Source organism: Neovison vison, chromosome 9 (genome assembly GCF_020171115.1).
Source record: "Neovison vison isolate M4711 chromosome 9, ASM_NN_V1, whole genome shotgun sequence".
Classification (NCBI taxonomy): domain Eukaryota; kingdom Metazoa; phylum Chordata; class Mammalia; order Carnivora; family Mustelidae; genus Neogale; species Neogale vison.
The window spans coordinates 91,742,597-91,766,796 of NC_058099.1; the positions used below are offsets into that span (position 1 = coordinate 91,742,597).

General features: G+C 46.5%; 1 protein-coding gene across 2 annotated transcripts in view; it reads right to left on the minus strand.

Annotated features, from left to right (window-relative positions):
* The window catches only part of PIP5K1B (phosphatidylinositol-4-phosphate 5-kinase type 1 beta), a 295,704-nt gene extending 272,261 nt beyond the window's left edge, over nucleotides 1-23,443 (minus strand). For both annotated transcript variants that reach the window (XM_044265941.1, XM_044265943.1), the window contains exon 1: nucleotides 23,365-23,443. The gene's annotated coding sequence lies outside the window, so the exon portion shown is untranslated. The remainder of the gene's footprint in view (nucleotides 1-23,364) is intronic.
* Nucleotides 23,444-24,200: the final 757 nt, after the last annotated feature.

Sequence of the window (24,200 nt, forward strand, 5' to 3'; positions counted from 1 at the left end):
ATATAAAGAAAACTCTGAAGAGTCCATCAAAACCCATTAGAGCTAATACATGAATTAAAATGCAAAATGCAAAGTCAACACACAGAGTCAAGATACAATTTCTTTTTTTAGGGTTTTATTTATTTACTTGACAGAGAGAGAGAGAAAACAAGCAGGGGAAGTGGCAAGCAGAGGGAGAGGGAGAAGCAGACTCCAACAGAGCAGGGAGCCTGCTGTGGGGCTCGATCCCAGGACCCTGAGATCATGACCTGAGCCGAAGGCAGTAGCTTAACTAACTGAGCCACACAGGAGCCCCAAGATCCAATTTCTGTACACTAATAATGAGCTATAAGAAAGAGAGTTTAAGAAAACATTTCCACTTATAATTAAAAAAAAAAACTTAGGAATAAATTTAATCAAGGAGATGAAAGACCTCTATACTGAAAACTGCAAGACATTAATTAAAGAAACTTAAGAAGATACAAATAAATGGAAAGATACCCTGTGCTCACTGACTGTAAGAATATTGTTAAAATGTTCACATTACCCAAAGCAATATACAGATTCCATGTAATCCTTGTTAAAATTCCAATGGCATTCTTCAAAAAACTGGAACAAACAGTACTAAAATTTGTACAGAACTATAAAAGACTGAATAGCCCAAGCAATTTTGAGAAAAAAGAATAAAGTTGGAAGCATTGTTCTTTCTGATTTCAAACTATCTTACAAAGCTGTTGTAACTAAAACAGTATCTACCGGCATAACAAAACAGAGGTCAATGGAACAGAACAGAGTGCCTAAAAATAAACCCATGCATATACGGTCAATTAATTTATAACAAAGGATCCAAGAATATACTGTGAAGGACGGTCTCTTCAACAAATGATGCTGGGAAAACTGGACAACTACATGCAGAAGAATGAAACTGGATTCCTATATTATACCATATACAAAAATTAACTCAAAACGGATTAAATACTTGAATGTAAGGCCTCAAACCCTAAAACTCCTAAGAAGAAAACAAAGGCAGAAAGCTCCCAGATACAGGTCTTGGCAATGATTTTTTTTTTTTTAATTTGACACCCAAAGTGAAAGCAACAGAAGCAAAAACAAACAAGTGGGACCACCTCAAGCTAAAGCTGCTTCTCCATAGCACCAGAAACCATCAACAAAATAAAGAGGCAGCCCTACAGAATGGGAGACGATATTTGCAAATCACATGTCAAATATGGGGTTAACATTCAAAGTATATGAAGAGCTCAGACAACCCAACAGCTAAATAAATAAATAATAATAATCACCATCCAGTTAAAAAAAAGACCAGAAGATTTAAACAGACATTTTTCCAAAGACAGCCAACAGGTACCTGGAAAACTGCTCAACACCTCTGATCACTAGGGAAATGCAAATCACGAGCTGCCGCCTCACACCTGTCAGAAAGGCCAGCCTCCAAAGGCAAGAAAACCAGGACTGGGGAGGACGTGGGGAAATGCAAACCCTTGTGCACTGGCAGCAGGAATGTCAACTGGCCTGATTACTACTGAGAACAGTATGAAGTTTCCTCGAAAAATTAAAACTAGAACTACTATATGATCCAGCAATTCCACTTCTGGGAATTTATGTGAAGAAAAGGAAAACACGAATTGAAACAGGTGTACGCACCTCCATGCTCACTGCAGCATTATTTCCAAAAGCCAAGATACGGAACCAACGGGAGCATCTATCAGTGAGTGAATGGATAAAAGAAATGGTGATGTACACCTATTCTGGAATGTTACTCAGCCGTAGAAAAGAATGAAATCCTGCCATGTGGGACAGTGGGGGTGGACCTCTAGGGCCCTGTGCTAAGAGAAATAACTCAAAATAGAAAAATACAAATGCTAAACTAAACAAAACAAAACAAAAAACCCACAAATACTGTATGATCTCACTTACAGGTGAAAGCTACAAAACGAAACAAACAGAAACAGACTCACAAATACAGAGAACTGAAGGCTGTCGGATAGGAAGGCGGGTGCGGATGGGCTAAATAAGGGAAGGGGACCAAAGAGTATAAACTTCCAGTTAGACAACAAGTAAGTCAGGGGGATATAGAACATAAGAAGTATAATCAATAATATCGTCCCAACTTTGTATGGTATCAGATGGTAACTAGCCTAATTGTGGCGATCATTTTGCAACGTATCCAAATGTCGAATCACAAACTTATACACCTAAAACTAATATAATATTGCCTGTCAACTGTACTTCAATAAAAATAAATTAAGTAAAAAAAAAAGAAAAACAGGAGAGCAAAGCAAAGACGTGATTCAGCACTAACGAGTATTGATTACAGATAGGAAGTATGTTAATGAGGCGAGCTGGTAAGTTGGTTGCTAAGGTAACATCTCAATGGGAATGAAACCACCGGCACAGAGAGAGCAGGGCATCTGGATAAGGACTGGAGGGGCAGCAGACTCCTTCCTGTTTGGGAGCAAGAATGTCAACACTGGGAAGTACTGGAGAAGGGAAGTTGGAGGTCTTTCCTTCATCCAAGGCTAATTCCTTCCTACCAAGAGGGTATAAGCACTCGAGCTTGGGAACAAAAGCCTCTCTGTTCTTTGACCTTACTGTACAGACAGATATGGGAGGGAGACCTGGGTCACCTCTCTGTGATAACCGGGCTCATCATCGCCTTCCCACTGGACATGGTGGACGTGAATGGAAGGACCTACTTTCCTGAGATTTAAAAGCAAAGCCAAGCTTCACTTGCAAAGAAGTTGGTAACAGCGGAGCTTAGGAGAAAGGGGACCGTGTATGCCCGAAGTTTCTATTTCTTAACATTTTGTTCTACACTAGAGCATATTGAAAGGTGAAACTAAGACACTGGAAAGTTTGGGGCAAAACCGATTATACCAATCCAGCAAATATTCATTCCATACATTGAATACACTCTTTTCAGTGTTTCTTTCCTATCACCAAGTTCCCCTCTCCCTGACCTCCATAGTCGTTTTGACCCTATTCTATTCATACACAATTTGGCCAGCCACCTCAGATTATTTTTTGAAATGATATGAGTATAAATAAAATCTGTAATTTCTGGAAGGTGTTATAATGATAACAGGTAAAAACTTTTTAAAGGAAATTAGAGTGAAATGAGTGGCAAGGCATTCTCTATTTATGGGTTAGAATATTGTTAATAGGACAATGCTTCCCCAACTGCTCTACAGAATCAGTGCAGTCCCCATCAAAATCGCTGGTGACCTCTTTGCAGAAACTGACAACAGGCTTATAAAATTCATATGAAGGGGCACCTGGGTGGCTCAGTGGGTTAAGTGTTTGCCTTCGGCTCAAGTCATGATCCCAGAGTTTTGGGATCGAGCCCCACATCCAGATCCCTGCTGGGCGGGAAGTCTACTTCTCCCTCTGCCCTTCATCCTACTCATGCTCTCTCTCACTCACTCTCATTCTCTGTCAAATAAATAAATAAAGTCTTTAAAAAAATAAAATTTATATGAAAATTCAAAGTACTAGAAGAACCAAAATAATCTTGGAAAAGAAGAACAAAGTTGGGAGACTCACATTTTCCAACTTAAAATTTATGATAAAGTTACAGTGAGCAATACAGTTGGTATTGGTATTAAGAAGTGACATATAGATCAATGGAATAGAAATTAAGAGCCCAGGAATAAACCCTTGTATTTATGGTACATTGATTTTGGACAAGGGTGCCAAGACAACTAAAGGGGAAAAAAACAGTCTTTTCAACAAACCTTAATGGGACAAATGGATATCTACATTCAAAAATAATGAAGCTGGAACCCTACTTCATACCATGTACAAAAATTAATTCAAAATGGATCAAAGAGTAAAATATAAGAGCTAGAACATTTAGAAGAAAATAAAGACATAAATCTTTGGGATCTTATAGTTGACAAAGATTTCTTAGATAGGAGACCAAAAGCATAAGCAACCAAAGAAAAAATAAATTAGACTTCACTGGAATTCAAAACATATATGCTTCCTAGGACATTATGAAAAAGTAAAACACAAAGATAATCTTTTTGCAAATCATGTATCTGACGAAGGATTTGTATCTTGAATAGCTAAAGAACGATTCAAACTTAATAAAAAGACAACACGATTAAAAATGGGCATAGGATCTGAATAGGTATTTCCCTAAACAAGATATATAAGTGGCCGTTAAGCATATGAAAAGATGCTCAACATCACTCATAATCGGGGAAATGCAATCAAAACCACTGATCAATGAGATTACCCCTCACACCTACTGGAATGGTCATAATAAAAATGACATAATTATTGATGAGGACACAAAAGAAAGAATAGTTGCTAAATTTTTTTCCCATTTCATTAAAAAAAATGAATGTATTTAGAAAGCCAGTATTTCCAATTATTCAAATACTTTAAATTCAAGATAAACTCTTTGAAAATTCTTACCTCTCCTTATACACCTCCCCACATAAGTCCTCAAATATATCTTTGCAATTATTCCTTTATAGCCAAGAAACACAATTTTTTAATGGTGTTTAAATGTATGTACCTTATTCAACATAAATCACTTAAAAAAAATTTATTTATTGGGGCACCTGGGTGCCTCAACTGGTTAAGTGCCTGCCTTCAGCTCAGGTCATGATCCCAGGGTCGTGGGCCCCGCATTTGAGCCCCGCATTGGACTCCCTGCTCAGTGGGGAGCCTGCTTCTTGGGCTTGTGCTCTCTCTCTCTCTGTCAAATAAATAAATGAGATCTTGAAAAAAAAAACTTACAAGAGAGAGGTAATGGGCGTGTACATGTGCACATGCGGGTGAGCAAGAGGAGGGGCAGAGAAAGAACTTCAAGCAGACTCCATGCTGAGCGCAGAGCCCTACAGAGGGCTGGACCCCACGACCCTGAGATCATGACCTGAGCCGAAATCAAAGAGTTGAACACTTAATCAACTGAGCTGCCCAGGTGCCCTCACAGTAAGTCACCCGGAAGGAAGACACATGGCAGTATGGCGCAGGCAGAAATTTTCCCTCGTCCACAGAGGACCAGACTTCTCCAGCAGTTTCACTCATTCATTCAAACTTCCAAAGACCAGCAAAAGGCCATCAGTTTGGAGACACTGCCTCTTCATGAGACACAATGCAGAACATCCTCACTGATGTCCTTTTCCTTTTCTCAACCCTTAAGGGCTCCCCATCACACCAAAAATAAAACCCAAAGTCAGGTTTATGAGATGCTACCTGCCATGGCCCCAAGTTCTCCCCTCCACTCCCTCAGCTCCGGCCACACTGGTTTCCACCTAGTACCTCAGACAAGGAGCTCTGTGTCAGGGCTTTGCATTTTCTGTTCCTCCTGCCTGGAATACTTTTCTCCAAATCTGTGCAGTGTACTCATCCATTTCATGCAGAACTATGTTTGCCGGGGACTGAACATGTGCCCTTCCCCCCAAATTCCTATATTGAAATTCTAACCAATGTGATGGCCTCAGGAGGCAGGTCCTCTGCAAGGTAGTAAGGTCATGAGGCTGGAGCCCTGGTGAATGGGATTAGTGCCCTTCTAATGGAGACAGTGGAGGGCTGCTTCCCACCTCCCCGCCACGTGAGGACACAGTGAGAAGGCGGCCACCTACCGACTAGAAACTGGGCTCCCAGTAGACATTGCACTTGCCAGCACCCCACATTGGACTTCCAGCTTCCATGCCTTTAAGGAATAAATGTCTGCATGGCACCTAGGTGGCTCAGTGGGTTAAGTGACTGCCTTCAGCTCAGGTCATGATCCTGGAGTCCCAGGACTGAGTCCTGCATCAGGCTCCCTGCTCAGCATGGAGTCTGCTTCTCCCTTTGACCATCCCACCTCTCATGCTCTCTCTTCCTCTCTCTCTCAAATAAATAAATAAAATCTTTAAAAAAAGAAGAAGAAGAAATAAATGTTTGCTGTTTAAGCCCCCTAGCCGGTGGCCTACTTGTTAAAGCAGCCCCTGCTAAGACTGCTCTCTTATGGATTCCCCACAGAAAGGACGTCCCCACTTTCCCTAAGAGAAGACCCCCCCACCACTGCTTCCATCACTCCACCCCTTTCCCTGCTTTTTTCCCCGCAGCCTCTTGTATTAAATGATAGATGTAAATATCTCATCTTACACATATACAAAATTCACTCATGTGCATATTAAATATATACACTAGATTATGTGCCATATGTAAATTATAACTGATACACAGGCCTCTCTCACTTAAGAGGAATAGTCCTAATTTCTAGAACTGTGCTAACAGGCACTGACATATCTGGTGAATTACGAATGAATTAAAGTTGGAGTCTGCTTTAGAGACAGCTTCAGAGAACAAGTTCAGGGATCGAGGCTGGCACACTAGATGCACTGTGGGCTGTCACACCCATCGTCTCCATGAGACGTAACACGGAACGGTGGCCAAGAGAGACAGTTCTATGTGGCTATGTGGCTTCGAATACTGTGCTTAAAATCTCTGCTTTATGGTTTCCTCATTCACTTTTTTTTCTTTTTTTTATTTTTAAGATTTTATCTATTTATTTTGAGAGAGGAGTCTGTGTGTGCATGAGGAGGGGGGAGGGGCAGAGGGAGAGAGAGAAGCAGACTCCCCACTGTGCAGGGAGCCAGACATGGGGCTGGCGGGGCTCGATCCCAGGACCCTGAGATCACGACCTGGGCTGAAGGCAGATGCTTAACTGATTGAGACACCCAGGCGCCCCAGTTTCCTCACTTATAAAATGGTGATAACTACACCTACCTCATGGGTTGCTATGGACACTAAACCAGTTAACACAGTTTTATCGGTTACAAAGTACCTGGAATGTAGGAAGCACCCAAGTAAATGCCAGATATTCCTCAGCTTTGTCACTCAAGGGCACTTCCTACAGCTTTCTAATCAGTGACTGTTCCTTAACATTTCTTATTTTATGATACCCAGTTCTTACACTCGACCTATTTTAGTTGCTTCAAGCTGCTTTTTATCTCTATGTTCTAATTCCCAATATACCGGTGATTTATCAACGACGTGCATGTGCAAGGTAACGTATCAAATGACAGAGAAAACTTCAGGAGAATGACCCCCTCCTGATCTTCCTGTTCCTGCCACTATTCCTCCAAGGCAACTCTTCTTCTCAGAATTTTCTGGTTTGGTTTCTTAGTAGTCACCTCCATAACTTGAAAAAAATGCATAAATTTCTTATTTTTGGCTCACCGCAAGGATTTTCCTCATAATATTTTATTTCCTCTGTTCGCCACCTTCCTAATTTTAAGTACTCAGGTCTTCATCTGCATTTCCACCAATTCTTTTCTTTGAACCCAAACTGCCTTTATTCACAGACAACATGTTTGTCTATCTAAAACAATCAAGGCACATCACAAAAACATTACTGAAATTCATACGTGAGTTCAGCACCTTACCAAAGAACACGTAAGCATGGCTAATAAACACACAAGTAGACACTCGACATCATCAGCCAATGAGGAAACACGACTTGAAAGCACAACGAGCCCCCACTATACACCAATCAGAGCATCAAAAATGCTAAAGATGGCGCACGCCAAGCGTCGATGAAGATATGAAGCAACTGGAACTCTCACACACCACTGGTGGGAAAGCAAGATGGCACAACTCTGGAGTTCCAACCACTTTTGACAATCCTGTCCTACTCTGCCATTTTAGAAGATGAGGACATTTGCACGTTTATTCTCTCCTCTCCCTGCTTCGAGGTCATCCCAGCTTCTGTGGATTATGCTCTTATTCTGCTGAGGTTGCTACTATTTGCCATCTAACCTGCGTGCAGAACCAAGTCCACCACGCTTAGGCCACAATGTGACCCTAAGCGCAGAAAACCAAGAGAGGACATCTGTGTGACTATGATTATGCCGCTACACCAACTGCCAGGCGAAGCAAGGAGTTAAAATTGTGTCTCTTAACCGAAGTCATGACTATAGATCCACTGTCATAACCCGTATTCCTGCAACACTACACGCGTTCCCGTCATTCTCCCTCTGCTATCACCCATGTCAGGAACTCCAGCCGAACCCCTCTGCCATTTGATACAGGTCATCAGACTACAGATTTTGCCATCATCCCATTTTCCTTTGATTTCTCATTTAAGGAATGTCCCATTAGCCTCAAACAACCTTAAAGATTCTGTAAGTCTTCAAAGTGTCTTCTGGATGACTTCTGGGATCTTCTCCTGTTCCACCTCACCAGGCACTAACTAAAACACTGACCATCTCAGGACATGAGGCATGGAGTTAGGTGCTCTGTAAGGTAGGTCAACGACAGCCCTACACCATACAATCTCATCCGACTAAGCAATGAACTTGCTTCCTACGACGAGCATCTATCCTAGTTTGGAATCTATCATATGAACTCTCTGTTGCCTACCAGCGTTCTGTTTCCTTAACAGGAAAACATGAGTTTGGCTTTCCTCAAAGAACCTCTGTATCCAAGACTCATCTCTTTGTAAAGATAAAGTATGTTGGTCTCCTCACCCAGGCTGAGGATGTGTTTAAATTCTGGAGCTCTGATCAGACTTAAGCCAAGCATCCCACTTCTCACCCTTGGCCCCTGGGAATAAGGAAGGAGAAGGCGTCTTTCATGAGCACATGAGATGCTACACCCTAGACTTCAGATCTGCTTACCCAAGGGTTATACATGTGGCTGTCCGGAGCCTGACCTGTAAGTCTTACGAAACAATGTACATGAAGCTTTTGTTCTAAGAACCTCAAAGGCCTTCATTTCATTTGGCCTCACAACATGCCTTTGAATTAGCCAGGAGCCCGCATATCGATTCTCATTCAACAGATTGGGGGGGGGGGTTGTTATTCCATGGAAGAGGTCAAGTCACTTGACCAGAGGTCACCAAAATGTCAGGAGAAGGGCAGGGCCAGCCGGAATCCCTGATTCTCCCACTACGGCCCATGCTGCATCCAGATTCAGCCTGTGCAAATGTATGCAAAATGTCTAAAAACACAGGAAGCACGACCCAGGGAAACCAGGAGATAAACTCTGCTTGCCCTAAGTAGTACTAGGGGCCGGGGAGCCGCCAAAAGATAGCTTCCCTTCCGCTCAAAGTTTCAAATACTAAGAATAACAAAGGATTCTGTACTGGTTTTGTAGACCTTTTTATAAATTAAGTTTCTCTTTTTTTTTTTTTTCTTTCCTCCCCAGGGAGAAACAGAACATTCCAGCTACAAACGCACTGTAAGCAAGCACCTTCGAGTTAGCTCAAGGTGCATAAATTGATACAAATCCTTACAGAACTTGGAGTTATTCATCCTTCTACTTCATTAGAAGAATGAAAGGAGAATAAAGGTCGGTAACAAGCCGTGGGCGACCAAGACACTGGAGCCGTCGGGCCGGGTGGGACACACAAAGCGAGAGAAGATGTGGTCCCTGTTGTCAGGGCTCTGGGTCTGCTCGGAAAGATAAGCAGAGAACAAATGAAAAGTCAGCCTGTGGGGAAAGTTCCGTTAAGAGTCAGAAGAGCCAGGAAGCCAAACGGGATGTGGGCCTGAGAAATGGCTTCAGGGCAACTGAGGGCAGGAATCAGCAGCATCAACAGCTCTCCCAAACCCTGCGATGTAGGTGGCCTCGTGGAACTCTGAGGTCACGTCCTCAAACGGAGAAGAAAACCCAAGATTCAGTAAGAATGAATGGGAGAAGCCAAGGGATGGAGGAAAAAACTGCAAAGGAAGATCAGGAAATGATGCTGGTTCTCAGACGTCTTCTCTGCTTTGTCTCTAAACCCTTCCGGTGAAGTCTCGTTTCATCCCGTGGCTTTAGACACTGGCAAGACGTGGTAAGGCTGTCTCCATCCCGGGGCTCTCTCCTTACAGCCACACCCGTGGCGCTGCCTTCTGGACCTGGGTGTTCTACTCATCCACTCCCACGACCCAAATCACTGCCCACAGCCAAGGACCATCACACCCAAGGCTCCCATCCAGACCCCTCCCCTCACAGCCACCCTCCACCTCGACACCCCACAGGCATCTCCAACGCACGTTCAACACCGGGCTCGTGATCACAGCTTTGAAAAAATGTCCCAGGTCTGGCCCCAACAGCCCCTTGCAGCCCTACCTCCTTCCACGATACCCGCCCTACCCATCCCGTGATTACTGGGCTCGAAATGCACTGAACACCTTCATGACTTCATGTCTTCTTCTGCGCTGTGGCTGGTACACGGGAAGTTTGAGAAGTGGCACCTGTGGGCACATCATACTCCTACAAGGACGACAGTGACAATACTGAGGACGAATGGTCCACGAGCGCCAGAGTGTGGATGGATTTGTGGACCAAACCACAGCACAGGCACAGCAGATCATCTAAGCATCTGATGCTTATATGGGGTCTGATGGTGCCAAAACTCGAATCTCTAACAGCAGGCATTATGAATACTTCAAGGAAGGGGGGGTACGGAAGCTATTTGGGAAGCTGTTCCAACAGACTGGGCAAGAGGCGTTCATAGGGGAAATATGAGAAGAGAGAAGAGTGGAAGCTGCACGGAAACAGGGATGAGCAAAACAAAAGTCTGCTAAAATTCTGGACGTCAGCAAAAAGGACGCGGGTACCTTGGAAGCAAATTTAGAATCTGGGAAGAGGCATATTTTCAGTTTTTTAAAAGGGGCCAGCTACAAGGACAGCTGATATCATCTACAATGCCGACCTAGAATATAATCTATAATCAAGCACAGAATCTAGAATCAAGTCAGAATCCTAGAGGTACTCTTCACAGAGGCCGAGAGGTGGGATCACAAGAGTGGGAGAGTGAAGCCTGAGTTCCTCAGTTGTTCTGAAAGCTTCCGGCCATGAAACAAGGGATGCAATCAATCAATCAATCAATCAAAGAAGAAGAAGAGGAGGAGGAAGAGGAGGAAAATCTGACCTTGAACAAGGCTGCTGGTTGGGAAAAGAACACGGAGCAATGGTAAAGCTAGAGGCTAGAGCTGGCATTACAAAAAGGCAGCTTAGCTGGGAAGTTGGAAAAAGATGGTTCTGGCTTAAGGAAATCATTTCTCCGTCCATCTGACCGATGTCAACGGAGAAGCCTTCTGTACCGAACACCTCAGCAGGTGCTGGGAATACAGCAATGGCCAGAACCCAGTCCCTCCCTTTGGGGAAACCACCTTCCCGTGAAGGAGGCAGACAAAGAAGAAACCAGTAAAAATGTAACCACGAGGGCTGTCTATCATCACCTCCGAAGCTGTGAGGTACGCATGGGGGACACTTAACACCGAGTTCTATAATGCTTCCAGAAGTCTTCTCATTACACGGAAAGGGACTCTTTCATATATAAAGGTTGCACCAAATGCAATGATCCCGCATGTTTATCTTAACAAACTGTCATGCTGGACAGGGAGTTTTGAAGAAACTGCAAAGCTACATAATGGGGTCCAACTGTACGCAAACCTTAAGAGCCAAATTTCCATTGATTTCTACAAACCTAAACAAAAGTCAAGTTTCTCACTTAACCCTTCACATGAGAGACTTTCCACCTGATCCATTCCTACAAATCTTTACTCTGTCTGAACTGCATGTCTTGGGAAAAAAAAAAAAAACAACATTCAAAGGGCATCATTCAAAAACAGCTCACAAAGGCAACAATGCTTGGTTTTTGTTTCTGGGTTACGCACCATAAGCCTAAGAAGAGTGTGGTTCACAACACTCCTTAAAGAAGTTACATTTCCAAAAAAAAAAAGTTAAATTTCTCGTATTCACCTTTCTTGTTTTATTGCAGGAATGAAAGTTAATTTTCCAACGGAAGATGGACATCAGGAAACTTGGGGGAATTTTCTATGCCATTTTTCCCATGGAAAGAGAAATGCCTTTGGTAATCTATCCCCTCTAAAAGCATCAGACACTAAAAATGAAACAGTTATTGACACACCCCAAAATTACAACTCTGTTTAAGTTAAATGAAAGTCTATGGAAGTGTGTTTTGCGCCATAATGCAGTAAATGCATACTTTATAAAGAGAAAAAAGAAACCATGAATATCTCAGCCTAAAGGTAGCAACTGATCTACCTGAACTGCCCTGGAACAGGACCTAAGAAAAACATGTTTATTGGCCAGTAAAAGGAGTGAATGGGAAATGACTCAAGCCACTTTGCTGTACAAATAGAACTCTTGCGGATCTCCCTCAAAAACTTTTTTCTCTTATTAAAAAAAAATCAATTTCAACGAATATGAATTTATTTGGCAAACACAATTCAGACAATATGGGTGTTATTTGGTTCTCAAGATCACAGAAGCTTCTCAGCAGCAAACAATGAATGAAGGAACTATCACTGCTCAAAGTCACAGAACTCGAGGGCAAAAGGAAAAAAAAAAATCAAGAAAAGGCAGGTGTGGTTTTCAAAGACAGTAAAGTGGGGCCGGTTGGTACGGGAGCAAAGAGCTTTTCATCCCTGAGTAGATCCAAAAGCCACCACTTTATGAGACCATAAAAGACACACTTTGCTCTATATAATCTTTCCAAGAATTGGGGAAGGTTGTGACTACTTGGGAGAAATTTTCTTTGCAAATACCAACTTTAATAAATTATGACACTTAAAGGAACAAGCGAACCATCAGCAATCAAGAAATTAACTCCAGAAGTAAAACAGCGTGCCCCAAAGTTCTGAGTTGCCAAGAGGCCCCTAGCTTAAGGCTCTTTGCATTTTGTGCTTGAACAGTAAATGGAGACACTCCGGGCCTCAGTAAATTTCAGGCAGGGAAAAAAAAAAAAGTTAAATTGTTCTTAACATATTTTTATTTCTTTTAGAGATTTTATTTATTTGAAAGAAAGCGAGCATGAGCTGTGGGGGGGCGGGGGAGAGGAAGAAGCAGACTCCCCCACTGAGCAGGAAGCCCAATGTGGGGTTCCATGCCTGGACCCCAGAATTAGGACCTGAGCTGAAGGCAGATGCCTAACCGGTTGACCCACTGACCCACTGAGGTGCCCCTTAACATATTTTTTTTTAAAGATTTTATTTATTTATTTGACACAGAGAGATCACAAGTAGACAGAGAGGCAGGCATTGAGAGAGAGAGGGAAGCAGGCTCCCTGCTGAGCAGAGAGCCCGATGCAGGACTCGATCCCAGGACCCTGAGATCATGACCTGAGCAGAAGGCAGCGGCTTAACCCACTGAGCCACCCAGGCACGCGCCCCTTAACATATTTTTAAAGTAGAGTCTGTTTTTTCTTATTAGTATTTAGGTTCTTGCTAAAATGCATGCATAGGAACCTTCAGGTGAGCATTATATGAAAAAGTATAGACATACCCCAGTTTCAAGGCCGTGTTTCCCCACACTAGCTTATTCATCCTGTAGAACAGACAGGGCAGCCTCCTAAGTTAGTCTTCCCCATTTCCGGGTTGGATCAGATGCCTACTCTACCATTTTTACCATGATTTCTTGACAGAAGTGAAATGCTGCAGAGGGCCCTCCCTGTGCCCAGACGAGAGGAAAGAGCACTGACTGAGGAGTCAGGGTCAGCTCCTCAGTGAACGCCGGCCTCGGGCCTGGGCCCCTGCACCGGCAGCACCGCAGCGGAGGACAGGGAAGATCTGGGCTTTCCAGATCCCGGGTCTAGGCCCACCCCTGGGGAGTAAAATCAATGTGGCGGGTCAGGATCAGAGTTTGCTAGAGGTTGTACGTGGGAAGGAACATACCCACAAATACCAAAACAAATCTCATGGGCTACCGTTAAAAGTATTCTTTCGTGAAAATTTCTTGTGAATATATTTGTTACGTGTAGGTCTCTGTATGCTGGCTTTCAACACAGAATGCATTTCTTTCTTTCTTTCTTTTTTAAGATTGTATTTATTTCTTTGTTGGAAGGAGAGAGAGCACAAGCAGGGAGAGCAGAGATGGAGGGAAAGCGAGAAGCAGGCTCCCCACTAAGCAGGGAGCCCGATGCGGGGCTCGATCCCAGGACCCTGGAGTCATGACCTGAGCCAAAGGCAAACGCTTCACCGACAGAGCCACCCAGGCGTCCCCAGAATGCATTTCATAAAGGGCCATAAAAGGCTCCATATCTTCAAACTTCTGTGGGTGAAAACCTCACCCCCCTACTGAATTAAGAGATGGGGCCTTTGAGAGGGGATTAGCTATTGAGCACAGGACCCTTATGAATGCGATCAGGGCCCTTAGAAACAAGTCCCCCCACCCCGAGGGCCCCCTCATCCTCCTTCCCCCGAACGAGGGTACAACGAGATGTCAGCAGCCCACAGCCAGCCATGGGCACCCTGGTCGGGGACAGCAGCCTCCACGACTGTCAGAAACACACTGCTGGGCTCGGAAGCCACCCCGCCCACAGTGCTCTGTTACTGCAGCTAGAACCAAGGCAGACGGAGTCTCTTCTGCTTCCGGTTCAGGTGCGCCTGAGTAACTCAACAGCCACGTGCGAAGACCGGTTTGGAGGAGCAAGTCCTCCGAGACCACGCAGCAGCTTGCAAGGCCACCACCCTGGACAGCCCAGAGACCCGGTGTGTCTGCTTCCCGGAGCACTCGGATGCAGACGGTCGGGAAGGATCCGCCCAGCAGAGTCGAGGGTCCCCTGCGGCCACCTCTACTGCCCCTGGCCACAGTCTGGATCACAGATGAGGGGAGGGCCAGAGAAGCCCCAGAAGCCTGGCCAGCTGCGGCTAGAGCCCAGCAGAGGGTGGAGAAGCTGGATTAGGACGCGATCAGCCAGGATGATGAGACGCATTCGGATGAGGCTGGGGTGGGGAGCAGTCCAGGAAGCAAACGCAACAGGAAGATGGAAGGGCTGAGATGTCATGGGGTCAAGCATGGCTCCTGAGTTTCTGTCCCACGCGGCTTGGTGCCCACCGCAGAGCGAAGGAACTGGCAAGAGAACCAGGTATGGGGAGAAAAAAAGCCAGTCTTCTGGCCTTAGCCATGGGAAATGTGGGAGGCCTCTGAGATACCCAAGTACAAGAACAATGTCAATGCCATCACCTAGAGCTCTTAGAGAGGCCCGGGATGGAGAACCGAATTTTAGATCAACCTGGGTCCTCCTTTTTAAAATCTCCTCTTCCAGGGCACCTGCGTGGCTCAGTGGGTTAAGCCACTGCCTTCGGCTCAGGTCATGATCTCAGGGTCCTGGGATCGAATCCCGCATCGGGCTCTCTGCTCAGCAGGGAGCCTGCTTCCTCCTCTCTCTCTGCCTGCCTCTCTGCCTACTTGTGATCTCTCTCTGTCAAATAAATAAATAAAATCTTTAAAAAAAATAAAAAAAAAACAAAAAAAATAAAATCTCCTCTTCCAGAACTACAATTTGTGGTGCACCAGCATGAAGCAGAGAAAAGAATGTGGCTTCAAAATCAGCAAAACCATGACAAGGCCCTCAGCACCCCCCCTTACAGGAAACAAACAGCACCTCAGAAGTGCCTGGAGCACAGTTAGTTCTCGGCCAGGAGGAGCCAGACCGTGTTTAGACCTCCTAAACCCTGCAGCACCTGGTACTGTCCTGGCCAAGCAATCCGCCAGTATCTAGCACGTTGAACTGACTTGAAATATTATGAAAACAGTCAGAATACTACGGTTTCCTGTTCCGAAACAACCCACAGCTCATACAATCATTCCTCTACCTGGTAACCTGTTGCAGCAACATCCAAATGTAAATTAGGCATAGAGCACGTCTTACCCCTCGTTGTCCGCATACCCCGCTGTATCTCTCAGCCCTGGGAGGACCCATCACTTGGCAGGACCACAACCATCTTACGAGCTTCTGTGGACCATCTGGAGTCCAGACCCCCACGCCAGTCACAGGAGGTGGTTCTCTTGTGACCCATACAGCTCTGAGAAAAGCCAGGACTGGTTTTTCTCTCTCCCCCAGAATTTCGGGAGAAGCAGGCAGATGGTACCCTCTCCACACACCCCAGGAGTCACCTGTAACACCGAGTGCTTCCCGCAGCTTCTATCTTGAGCAACAGATTCAACACTTCCTGCCAATACTGGGGTGACATCAGCATCGTCCAGAGACCAACTCGCACTCAGGTTCCTGCAGAGCCCCCGCGCTGGTCCCCCAAGTCTCTGATTGGGCGGGCCTGGGGGACACTCGGAGAATTTCAACAAGTTCCCAGGTGATGCTGCCGCGGACGTCCCACCACACCTGAGAACCACCGCCCTGGCCTTCTCCCTGCGCTGGCCCCTGGTGGGGCCTACATTCAAAGAAAAATCAGGGGAGTCGGGGAAGTATTTTAGCTGAGGTGCCCTAGGATTTTCCTTGCAGATTATCACAAGCTGTCTTAATTACGGACACACTGACGCCTTAGGAACTTGTAGGCCCCGTCTTTAACAGTTTGGAATGTTCTGTTTCATGCTTGGTAAGTTCGACTTATCAGCTCAGAGTAAAGGAAAAGGAACAGAGACACTGCCTCAGCCTCCTGCCAGGATCTCTCCACTGAAGCCAGCCCTGCTCCCTCCCCCCTGCAGGACCCAGATGTCCTTCTCACAGGAGCCGTGGCAGCCAACCCTGAAGAACTTTCTTCACAGCAGAACCTTTCCCCCTAAGTGACCTCTGCGGTGGCCCAGTTCGTCTTGACAGGATGAAGGGGACTCCCTCCTTCATTCAGATATTTACTGGGCACCTACTTGGTACCAAACGCCTGAAAAACAGCGTGAAAGAACCACGGTCTCTGCCCTCCGGGACCTTCTAGAGTTGAATGTGAGTTGGAACAGAGGTGACAGGAACACAGGGTCCTGGGAGGACCCGCAAGTACAGGCGTCCGGTGTGTAAAGAAACATGTCTCAGCACCACGGTGCTAAGAAAACATACGAAGATGTTAGGTTAGATGAACGGAGAAGGCCAAGGTCCCCCGGAGGAGACGACACTTAAACTGATTAACTTAGAGAAGCTTAAAGTCCACTCCTATCTGTGTACCTGAGCCAAACTCACCACTCAGCCACTCTGGGTGCTTCAAAAATATGTTTAACTGATGCTTGTAAATAATAAAAGGAAGGGGGGCGCCTGGGTGGCTCAGTGGGTTAGGTCATGATCTCAGAGTCCTGGGATCGAGTCCCACATCAGGCTCTCTGCTTGGCAGGCAGCCTGCTTCCCCTTCTCTCTCTGCCTGCCTCTCTGTCCACTTGTGATCTCTCTCTGTCAAATAAATAAAATCTTAAAAAAAAAAAATCGCCAAACTATGGAAAGAACCAAGATGCCCTTCAACGGACGAATGGATAAGGAAGATGTGGTCCATATACACTATGGAGTATTATGCCTCCATCAGAAAGGACGAATACCCAACTTTTGTAGCAATATGGACGGGACTGGAAGAGATTATGCTGAGTGAAATAAGTCAAGCAGAGAGAGTCAATTATCATATGGTTTCACTTATTTGTGGAGCATAACAAATATCATGGAGGACAAGGGGTGTTAGAGAGGAGAAGGGAATTGGGGTAAATTGGAAGGGGAGGTGAATCACGAGAGACTATGGACTCTGAAAAACAATCTGAGGGGTTTGAAGTGGCGGGGGGGGGGAGGTTGGGGTACCAGGTGGTGGGTATTTGGGTATTATAGAGGGCACGGATTGCATGGAGCACTGGGCGTGGTAAAAAAAATAATGAATACTGTTTTTCTGAAAATAAATAAATTGAAAAAATTTAAAAAAATAATAAAAGGAAGAACACATTTTATATTCAGATTATTATTTCTGTTAAAAAAAAAAAAGATCCTTCATAGGCATGCTGGTTAAAGAAAGGCTGGCCATCTGGTGAATGAACCATATTTATGATGAAAGGACCACAAACAAGAACTGAAACAAACGTTTCTAAACAGTCTGAAAATAAGTAAAATCATTCGCATAATTATGAAATGTCCTGGAGTTTTGAAGAGTGACACCTGTTTGAATGCATAAATTGTTCAGTGCACATTTTTTACATCCCTACCATGTGCGAGGCAGAGTGCCAAGTTCCAAGAATACAAAGATAAATAAAACATACGCCTAACCTTCCCATTGACGAATATTACCGAATGACCCATGATACGCTTACTACTCCCTCAAGCACGTCCCAGCGTCGCTTTTTATTGCTGCTGTTTGGTTTCCTTTCTTGATCGAAAATTGTTACACCCAAAGATCCAAAGATCACAATGGCAGGCACGGTTGAAAAAGGAAAGAAAGAATGTATTAAATGTTGAAAGCCCACTACGCAGCGTGGTCAATCTACTGGATTTCTTGGGCCAGTCTGTCAAGCAAAGAAACAGGTTTTTACGGCTAGCCATAATTCTATGCACCTCCCAACTCCCTTGCTCAGCATTCCCAGATGCAAAGGCTTAAGTATCACCTTTTCCTTACAAAATAAATTTTTTATGGTCCTGTCTTTTGCCCCATAACTTTAGTTCCAATTTAAGGTAATTACACTCTCTAGGCCCCTGGTGCTTGTAAGTCCAACCCTTGCCCGAAGAACCTCGGTTTGAAAAACACACATGCCAGATTTCATGGGAGAGATACTGTCCACGGAGTGTCTTACAGTTCATCACCATTTTCCAAGGGACTTTCTAAAACCCTTATAGAAAACAAGTCTCAAGAACTCGCTCACCCACTATGCAAACTCCCCAAAACCTACCGCACACCTGTTGTTTACTCAGTCCCATTAACAACACAGAAAACTTTCTACAAGAGGAACGTGTACGTCAGGGAGCTGCCCCTTCAAATAGAGGTTTGGACCTAAAAATAATGCCCAGCGGGATGGGGGTAAGGGGCAGGCTGCTGTTGAGCAAACATGGAACCATGTTCCAATTATTATCCGTATTTGAACTCTACATTCCCCAGGAGTAACCCCATTTGAGTAGGGTTCCTGTACTTCCCTCTTTCATCATCTCCTTTTTCCGCCTCTGGTGAAACTAGACGAAAGTAGATACAACTGAGAAGGGGATGCACAAAATCCAGCCTGTTTTCTCCAGTTTCCTCTTTTATATCGAAAGGGACCAGGCTGAATAAAGTACTTACTGGACCAATGGCAGCTAATCACTTACTATCCAATAGTTCAAAAATTTCATCAGATAAAGTTTAGAGGTTTTGTTTAAAGAAAAAAAATATATTTTTCGAAGATTTTATTTGAGAGAGAGCATGCAAGACAGCACAAGCAAGGGGGAGGGTTAGAGGGAGAGGGAGAAGCAGGCTCCCCGCTGAGCAGGGACCCACCCCACCCCCACCCCGCAACGTGGGGCTCTATCCCAGCACCCTGCAATCATGACCTGAGCCGAAGGCAGACGCGTTAAGCCACCAGGAGCCCCTCAAAGAAAAATATTAAAACAGAAGGCTACGTTTCCTCCCTGACTCGCCTTGGCATTTAGCATTGCCATAAAAAAGTCCACAAATGAACAGCTAAGCTACATAATGCACAGTCCTAACTGGGCAGTTTTTTAAAGAAAAGGACTCTTTCCAACTCCAGTTAACAGATTTGATACAAAGAAACGGGTTTTTACGGCTAGCCATAATTCTATGCACCTCCCAACTCCCTTGCTCAGCAACAAATACATTTAGGACTTGATATTTTACAGTGTCGCTAATGAAGGTTCTAGCCATAGAAAGAAAAAAAAAAAAAAGTATTTTTTTCCCAGGATATCAAATGTTCTGACTCACCATTTCACTGAAGTACAAGTAAAATGAAAATGCAAATGAAATGTATACATATTTATGACTTTACCGGCTGTATGGCGGTGCCACCTTTGGCTTCTGGCTTTATTTACCAGGAAGAGAAGCTTGGAAAACCACCATATATTTGTATTTCTATTCAAATAGTTCCCTTTCCTCCAGCACTGTTTGGAACAAAGTATTAATTGAGTCTGGTGATACACGTAAGTGAAGAGAATCACAGGGAGGAGATAAAAAGAGACAAATATTTTCTCTTTAATGGTAACTGCTTGGATGAGAACATTTTAAAAATATAAATACTAAATCATTTAAAACTATGCTACTTCACTAATAAGTATTAGCAAACAGAAGTTTCCCCTTAACCCCCATGATTTCTAAAACTCAAAATGTACCTTCACCATAGAACACCCAGCAAAACCTTAAATACGAACCTTCTTAAGAATTCCACATTAGGGGCGCCTGGGTGGCTCAGTGGGTTAAAGCCTCTGCCTCCGGCTCAGGTCCTGATCCCAGAGTCCTGGGATCGAGTCCTGTGTCCCCTGTCCAGCTCTTTGCTCAGCAGGGAGCCTGCTTCCTCCTCTCTCTCTCTGCCTGCCTCTCTGCCTACTTGTGATCTGTCAAATAAATAAATAAAATCTTAAAAAAAAAAAAAAAGAATTCCACATTAGCCCTGCTCCTCCTGCTAAACTTCTGTGTGACCCTCAGCAAGCCAATTCACCTCTCTGTGCCTCAGTTGTCCTATGCATAAAGAGGGCAAGCCTCTGAACTATTTAACATGTAATTTCTTTATCACAAAGACATACCTCAATTCCAATGGCTGGATCTGTTAATAATATTTAAGAACCATTCTACTTCTACCTCATCCCTCTTCTGAAAATAAAAACACAACTTTGACGTATATAGGAGGGAGGGATGGAAAGAAGACCCTTAAAGGGGAACAGAAACTAGGTCGGTTTTGTTAATTAGGTTTCCTCTCTGAAACCACCAGCCAATATTAGCAGCTGCTTGAAATTTACTCAGAGGGGGGAAAAAAAAGTGGTTGGTTTCCCCATTTCAAGACTCACTCTTTCATAAAAAGGCGCAAGTCAATTTCTAGGAATGTGTCTTTCAGCCAGCTACACAATACTAAAAACTAAGGGAGAGGGAGGCAAGCATAGGAGCAGGACAGAGATGACATGAGTCCATTGTCTACACGGAGAAAGAAAAACTCTTCTTTAAAGGATGTGTTCAGGAAACACATCAACAAAAGCACCTGTACGCGCCAGCTTCAAGAGGTGCACCTCATGTAGGTAAATTACCTTACGGGTCAGCAGATGCTGGGAATTTACATGATGCGAAGCTTTGTTTTACAGCATGTGCTTTCCTTATGAGTGATTTCATCTGCCCCCTTCGTTCAGTGGTGATTTGAGTACTTACTATACCCAAATTCCGAGTCTAAAAATAAAGGTATGCGTTGACTGGGATATTCGAGGGAATCTTGACACATATTTTAGGGACGATCAACCCATTGGGACATTTCCAAGTCAAGTAATAACACTAAACAATATAGATGCTAAGTTAAAGTGCCCTAGAAATGTTTCCCTTCACTAAATGGGACAGCATCAAGGGGAAGGGGGAGTAAATTACAAGTGAAATAGAAAATTAGCTAAATAGAATGGTGAGACTAGAAAGAGAAAGATAATTCATTATGAATCTCTGGTTTCATATATGGGACCCCTGAGGCTCAGAGGTGATAGGATTTGGCCCCCGGGAGTCATACAGCCAAACAGAGTCCCAGAACTGGAACTCTCATCACCAGGAGGCACGTGGAACACCCCCGGTGTATTGCAGTATCCATCCTGTCTCCCCGCCGTCCGAAGTGGGCCAATGGCATCATCTGCAAAGCCATGGACTGGCCATCAAGAGCTCTGAGGTCTAGCCTTGTAACCTTCACTAGCTTAGGCAGGATACCCCAGAAAACATCCCCGTCTGAAACCTCAGTCTCCTCACCTGCCACACGTGAACAGTGATTCACCGTAAGACAGCGCAGACCACAATAAATGCAGAAGCCGTCAGGCCACTGTGAAAACCGTCGGCAAGTACAGAACCGGCACGGGGCGGTGATGGGGGGCCGGGTGGGGGTCTATCAGAGAGCCGGCCTGTGACGACTCGAAGTCCAGCTGCGAATTAACTTGGTAAATCCCTCAATCTCTGAGGCTCACGTTATTCCTGAGCATGTGCTCAATCATCTTTGCCCTGCCTCCCTCGGAAATGGTCAGAACTTAATAAAGGCACCGAAAAGCATTCAGAAATAACACGGCATTGATTCAAGTGCGAGGTATCACTAGGAGATTCCTCCAGTCTCCTTAATGTGGACAGAAATGTAATGTGCTTTTACCACTCAGTTCTGAACAGTTTTCTTTCTCCACGCAGAGGTCACTCCCCATGAGGCTCAGGTTTCCCAGCCCTCTCCCAGGGGGCTACGAGTCTCCCCTCCCATCGCTGTACCAGGAATGCACGTTCCCCTCAGCTCAGACACCATGCACAATGCTTACTCAACGAGCCGCCAACCGGCATGGACTTGGCTGAGAAAGATTTTTTTCCCAGGGCCTCCTCTCAGCTGGAAATGCTCTGACTAAAGCTTCCATGAGCACTATTTTACTTCATCGCATTAGAGGGGTAATGAAACCAACCCTCAGGCTTTTCTCCAACAACTGCAGAACACTTCAGCCTTTCCACGGAACAAGAGAGAAGTCTGAGTTTATGCTTGTCACCAGAAGGGCAAAAGAGGTTCCCGAAATCCATGCTCAGGAGTGCAGATGGGGAGACTGATTTTTTTTTTTTTTTTTTTTTTTGCAGGAGACCAATACATCGTGAGGCCCACCCAATGTCTCAAGGGTCACTGACCCTAGCGGCAGGTAGGGCCTGGGGAGGCTGAAAAGGTCCTGCAAAGATTGGGGGGTGGCATCTGGGGGTCTGCAACACTCTGCCCTCAGAGAGCATCAGAGAAACTAGCACGTCCTTGTTAAGAGCCAGGTGAAAGAATTCATCAGCTTATCCAAACAACTTCTCTGGAACAGGTTTCTACCCAGCCACACCGGGCACCAGAGACGAGCGAGCTTCGGGGATAAGAAACACAACAGGCTCATCTGCATAGATGAGAGAGAGATAAGCAGACATTTGTTGTCTTCTGTTCTGGGGACTCCCGGCTCCGGCGTGACGAATGGAACCCCAGCATTCTCCCTTTCCTTGCCCCCCAAACGTCCCCCCGCCCCAGCTGTCGAAGCGTCACGTTGATGGGGCTGGGGGAGGGAACCGGGGAAGCGCAGAAGTCCGCGGCTGCATTTAGGCTAGAACCGTACGGCACCTGTGCAATCCGGCTTCGGCGCCCGAAAGGACCAGAACACCGCCTCGCAAGCCCCTCCGGAGATCCCAGGGGCGCCCGACAAGTTCGCCTGTGTTTACTGCCCGGGGGGGAGGGTGGTGGGAGAGCTCTCCCGCCGCTGCCAGACTCCGCTTGTTCCCCTGCGAAGGGGAGGGAGCTCCCGCTTAAGCGAACCCAGAGAGGTCCCCGAGGGTCACTGCGGCCGGGGTTGGGGGTGAGCGAGCGGGTGGGTGCTCGCGGGGAGCGCGCAGCCGTGGCCCCAGCGGAATGAAGGTCCCACTTCGGTGGCCACTCGCAGCCCTCCACCCTACCCCCCGCACAAGGCGAACAATGTGCGAGCGCAGAGACGTCCGGGGCTCCCCAGGACGCGGAGCCCCCGAGCCCCAGCCCCGGAGGAGGGTCTGGGGAGGAGGGGCCGGGGACGCGCAGGAAACTTACCTCACCCGGGCAGCATTCGGGCGCCTCCGCTGTCGAGACCAGTTGCGCCACAGTCGGCAAGTTATCTGGATGGAGTTGCTTCCCCCCCCCGGCGCCGGCAGATCTGTGCGGGCGAGCGGCGGGAGGGGCCCGAGGGTCGGCGGGGCGGGGGCGGGGCGCGGCGCGGCGCGCGGAGCCGGCAGGTGCCGGGCCGGAGCCGCGGGGCCAAACTCGCCCGGGACGCGCCTCGGCGGGGGCGCGCGGCTGCGAGTGTGCAATGCGCGCGCGCCGCGGCGAGTGTGTGCGTGTGTGTGTGTGTCCCCGCTTTCCCTTTCCTTCCCCGCCAGTCCTCCGGCCAGACGGAGCGGCGAGCGTCAGCCGGAAAGCCCCAGCCGCCGGAGCGCCCCGCTGCCCGGCTCGGCCTCAGCGCGGCGCGCTCGGGGCGGCGGGGACCGGGGGCCGAGGAGCAGCGGCGCCCCCGGGCTCGGGCTCGGGTCCCGGCGCCGTGCGCGCCTGAGTCGGAGCGAGGCGCAGGGAGAGCCGTGTGCGCGGCGGCTGCCGAGGCTCGGGGAGGCTGCAGGCCCCGCCCGCCGGCCGCCCAGGCTCTTCCCCTTTTCTCTCCACCCCCTTGCTCCAGCCCCGCACGCCCTGCAGGGAAGCCAGGCCGGTTTGCAGCCGCGGCGGACGGAGTCTCCGCCGCAGTCGGACTGGGCGCCCGAGTCGGTGCCCCGGGATGCGGGGCTCTGTCCCGCCGCCGCCTGCCTAGCACGGGGAGCCGGGCTGGGCCGGGTCCCGAGGTCTGGCCGGTTTCTCCTAGGCTCCAGGGTGAGCCGAGGGCTTCCCGGTGGCTCTGAAGT